Here is a 5,550-nt window from a genome sequence, read left to right on the forward strand (position 1 = left end):
GTATTTTATGTTTAAAAGGAAGATTAATTATCAGGAGCAATGAACAACATCCTTTTCCCAGATGCCAAAAACATAACTATAGATCTATAAGATGAAGTAAAAATAAGAAAATCTTTCTAAAATAAGCATGCATCGCAGTGCTTCCTCCCACAAAACTGGAGCCCAAATTATTTCAGTTTCAACATTTCTGTATGAAAACTAGGTTTTATTCTAATGAGCTTCCCATATCAAAAGTTTAAAAGCAAAGATTTTGTCCATACATCACATAAATTATTATATTCAAAAATCTGTATTGTAAAGGCTAGGCATATATTTTTGATAAGTGGAAAATTATTTTTAATATAATTGAGGACTGTTTCTCAGTGGCAGAATTGCAATAGTTTCTTTTAGACTGTATCTGTTCTAAATTCTTTTGTCTCCACCATAAATTATTGTTTTTTTGGTGGGGGAGGCTGGGGGGGGTGGAGTGGGTGTATAATTTCCAGTTTCTTTGCAGTTTATATGGCTAAGAATGAGCCCTTCTCAGTCATCACTTTAGAGGGTTTGCTTAAACTGTGTATGGTGATTTAGATCTGTCTTCCAAGGACAACTTGCTAGTTCATAGTCCACTTTCAGGAGTCTTCTTTCTTGTGCAATACTTACTATAGGCAGCCTAGAATGAACTTCTGAACTCTGTGGTGGTTTTTTTGTTTGTTTGTTTTTGTTTGTTTGTTTTTTTGTTTCCTGCACGTCATAATTTGCCTTTATATGTAACATATTGGGAACTAATTTATATGATGCTGCCCTTGTGGTTTAGGAAGTCGACAAAGAACAATCCCACAACTCGTCCCCCCTAGCTTCCAGTCTGCCAGAGGATGTAGACAACATTTTAGTGTCATGGTCTGTGCTGCATGTTGGAATCTGCTGTTGAAGTATAACCCAAAGAAGAAAGGGGTGGCCCAAGAATTGAAGATAATCTTTAGCATTGTATAAAATCTTTTGTAGAAACTGTTTCTGCAGTACTTATTTTAGCTGATACGACAAAGGCAAGAGAACAAGTCCACATACAACCTAAAGCAACTTTTCTATGCAGAAAAAAAGTAGTAAAGTGATAAGGTTTCATGAGTTTTGGTTGTCTGCAAGTTCTTCAGCCTATTCTTTTTCTGCAATCACTTTCCATGCTCTGTACATACTGCAGACAGTGTATTCCTTAAACTGTATTTCATAGCAAGTGTCAAATAGACTGATTCTTGACTCTTACGCTAGGGCATTCTGCCTGCTCCCTGTGAAGTTTTGCCTCCTGCCTCCAGCTTTACAAACCTGAATTGTTACTATAATAATTGGGACTATGTATATGAAGAACATCCAAAAATCTTTTCTTGGTTTGAATCCAAATCCAAACCGCAGTTTCTTACAGAGAGAGGGTCAGAATTCTTAGGACTCTACTTGACCTTTTAAAAAACAAACAGACAAGCAAACAAACAAGAACAGGATGAAATCTAAATGTCATAGAGGTTTAAAGAGGTCAGTGCTCTTTAATAAAATTCCTTCAGTCTGATCAGAAATGGAAAAATCCTTTGGAAAGTGTCTATTTCCAGATAGTAATCAGAAGTGAGTTATATGTAAGAATGACTTTCACAGAATCACAGAATCACAGAATCACAGAGTGGTTGAGGTTGGAAGGGACCTCTAGAGATCATTTAGTCCAACCCCCAGCTCCAGCAGGGACACCCAGAGCATGGGGCACAGRGTGGCATCCAGGCGGGTTTGGAAGATCTCCAGAGAAGGAGACTCCCCAGCCTCCCTGGGCAGCCTGTTCCAGGGCTCTGTCACCTTCACAGTGAAGAAGTTCTTCCTCACATGGAGATGAATTTTTTTTTTTAATTAATAAACATTCAATCAACATTCATCGCCTCCCCTACACACACACCTCTGCTCTGCTCCTAAAGAAAGCAAACTTCCAGAAGAAACAGACTTACTAACTTTTCATATAGAAAAAAAAATGGCCTTTTTTAACAAGCATGAAGAAAGATCTTGCCCCCAAGCAGGTTTCTGGCAAAAAGCTTCACAGGAACTCACTGCTCCAGTCTTCGCAGCGCCACAGGCCGCTGAGCACAACAGGGCTGTGCAGGGAGCATCCAGGGCCACCACCAGCGATGAACTGGGCTCCTCACATTGCAGCTAGCAGGACAGGGCTGGCCATATCTTACCTGCCCTGACTGTCAGAACTGCTAAGGAGCTGGCTCTGCCCTGAGAACAGGCCCATGTTCGTGATTTTATTAGATTGTGGCTTTTAGGTTTTTTTTTTTTTTTTTTTTTTTTTGCTCTTTAATTTTCTCATTAATGTTTTTATAGGTTTTGATCTTCAATTTTGAGAGATTCTGTTAAAACTAAATCCTCAGAAGGTCATAATGGATATTAGGCAATATTAAAGGTGACCAAAAATGCCAAAATTAACAAAGATACAAGACAAAAGTAGAAAGCAAAGGAAGATGTCACAACATGTACAACATTAGCACTGCCTGATGCAACACATGATCTGTATTACTTGAGGAGTGATGCAATATCTTGTTAGTAATAACTTATGAAAGGTTTATTGGCTATACTGTTGACATGACTTCATTCATCTTCTCAGGATAAAGACAAATTACACTGCTTGAGCTCATAGAGTTACTTTTTTTTTTTTTTGGTAAATCTGAGTACTGGATCAAAAACCTCTACAATGTTTCTACTTTGAGTAAGAAAACTTATTTAATTATAAATACATTATCCTGGGACAGGATAGATCTAATGATCAGTATCATCACATTTCACAAAGACTGATTAGATTGTCAGTCATTGCCAGAAAGGCACAATCGCATGATTTTGAAATACAATTTGGGATTTAACTGAAGGAAAATGTAAAAAAATATTGGTTGATCATAACTGAAATTACAAGAGCTTGTGTAATAATATGCTTGTGAGTAGAAAGGTAACAGGTTGAGGGTGCTTCTGTTTAATCATATTCTTTAACCTTATCAAAGGCATGGAAGCAGGTAGATTCAAGTCAGATTAATTTCGTAGTATTTCTAGTTGCCCATTCTCTCACAAAATCTGTTTTCTTCCAAGTGGCTGAGCTTCCCATAGCATTTCTTCCTAACTTTAGTAGATCATAGTCTGAAACTGCAAGATACTATGAAGCTGGTGTTGTCTATTTTTTACCTAAGCATCATGCAGTGCTAATGTTGTACATGTTGTGACATCTTCCTTTGCATTCCTAGTGAATCCTCTTCTTCTGGGATGAATAACTCTGAAGTTTTGAATTGGACAAAGCTCACCCTCTATACCTTTTAACTTTCTTGTAAAAGGAACAACATGATGGATTTGCTTAGTGGTGGCCATGATTTGTTCTGGCAGCAGGAGGGCTGTATGGTCTGACCTCCTCATTCACACAATCGTTTTGACTACTGCTGTGTGAAATACTTGTTTTGTGAATTATAGTTGACTGATGCATGACTAAAAGGTAGAAGGCCTCTTTTAAGCACTGAATTTACAGTAGGTCTAACACTTTAGCTCTATGTTCTTGTTTTCTAACCAGAGAAAAAGGACAGCTGCTACTGCTAGAATTATTCATGAAGTCCATTCCCAGCTGTCTTCTTTCCCTGGGGACAGATGTGCCAAATAAATGATATTGGCAGAGGGAATAGCCTGATTCAGGCTGTTGTAGACAAGCTTTTTCCAAACTCATTATACAGAGTGTCAGGTATGTCAGTGAAAGGCAGCAGGACCTCAAGGAAAAAAAAAAAAAACCATTATAAAATTCAGAAAAGTGTCTGCTTTTCCCCTCTCTTTACCCCTGCTATGGTAATCTTTGCTTTTTTTGTCTCAAATTATTTTCCTTTAACTTGTTAAGATGCTTTAATTTTTCCCCCCACGATTCTGCTATTGAAGTTTTTTCTAGTAGACCCTTTGCCAGTTTAATTAAGTTGCTTCTCTCTCTTGTACCTCTCTCTCCTTTTCACCAGTACTTTGCCCACAGTTCCTTTATGGAAGAGAGCTGGTGAACAAAATGGTCATAACCCAAGCATATGCAACACCACACTTAAATGCATGTAAGGGTAACAGGATGAAGGAAGCTGCTAAACATAGCTCAGTCCCTACCATTTAGAGATGCCACCTGGCTAGTTTGTAACCAGCCTGGCTGGTCTTACTCATACGTGTCCCAGATCTGTCAGAGCTATTAGGCACGCACACATTGAATCTGTATGCGGTGCAGCTCCCTGCTAGAGTATTTCTGTTTGTTTGTTTATTGCTTTATTCCCTTTTTCTTTCCTTTTCCCAAATAGAAACACTTCCTTTATCCAATTAGCAACAATGAAACCACATTTAGGCTGATGTTGACTTTCGGGGAAGTCCTGCACTAAACTGATGACAGGTGGGTATTGGATTACTGAAACGCTGAGACTTATGACTGCAGAGACAGCTAGCCTAGACTTCATAGCACTAGCACGACAGATGCCAAAGCAAAACCAGCCTTTCTCAGACCTTTGTTCACAAAGGCAACTGTGTGAGATCTCTACCATGTAGATTGCCAAGATACCAGAACCCATCATTTGTTAGGATTGTCCATCATTTTGCAAAGGCTGGCATTTTCATAATTTGATAGATTTTCTCCTGATTTGATAAGGTCATGCAAACTTTTGTCCTTAAGTACAAGTGTCTGCTACTGTCTATTCGTCTATTATTTTTAAGAGGACAAAAGCGGTCTGAATACAATTAAACTGAATGGGATTTCCATATCTTTGCAGCTGAGGAGGCTTCCTCCAGTATAACCATCCCACTGTGTTCTTCAGGGAAATGAAACCAAACCTTGGCTCTTTGAGGCTATTCAAGAGATAGTGCGGATTCATTTATAAAATAAGTCTGAATTTGGGAAGAACACAGGGCATAGGAAGAACAGTCACACTCTTATTGCAGCATAAGACTGAATGCTGACCCTGGAGGTTGATGAAAAACACTGTTTGGCTGTTTCTGCAAGAAATGGAAAGAAATTCTGGCTTTAATGCTTGGGCTTCTCAGTTCACTTAATTTTTGCAGACTGCCATAACTCTTGAACAACTGAGGTGAGCAGTATTAAGTGCAAAATTGGGGTCCCTTTGTGACACTGCATGGTCTGTGCAGAGGCTGCTCACATTGCCCCAACTGTACTGGCAGGACAAGGTGCGGCATGGCAAGGAGTGATGAGGTGTGCCATAGCGCGGAGAGATGACATGTGGCACAGGGAGGTGTGGTGAAGCACGACGAGGCTCAGCGTGGTGAGGAGATGCATGGCGTGCCAGCACGGCGAGATGATGCGCGGTGCGGGGTGGCGAGCCGTGCCGCAGCACGGAGAGGCGAAGCACGGCGCCTCGGCACGGCGCTTCGGCAAGAGTGCCATGATGGGGGGGGGGAGGGAGGAGACGACACGCTTGGTTCTCCCCGCTCCCGCCCCAATCTGCTCCCGCCACTCGAGCCGCCTTTCTCGCGAGAGTTGGGCGGGGCGGGGCCGACCCGTGATTGGCACTGCAGGCCCGACGCTGCCGCCATTGTGTT

The sequence above is a fragment of the Nothoprocta perdicaria genome, unplaced genomic scaffold (assembly GCF_003342845.1).
Source record: "Nothoprocta perdicaria isolate Ctin4 unplaced genomic scaffold, notPer1 scaffold_203, whole genome shotgun sequence".
NCBI lineage: Eukaryota > Metazoa > Chordata > Aves > Tinamiformes > Tinamidae > Nothoprocta > Nothoprocta perdicaria.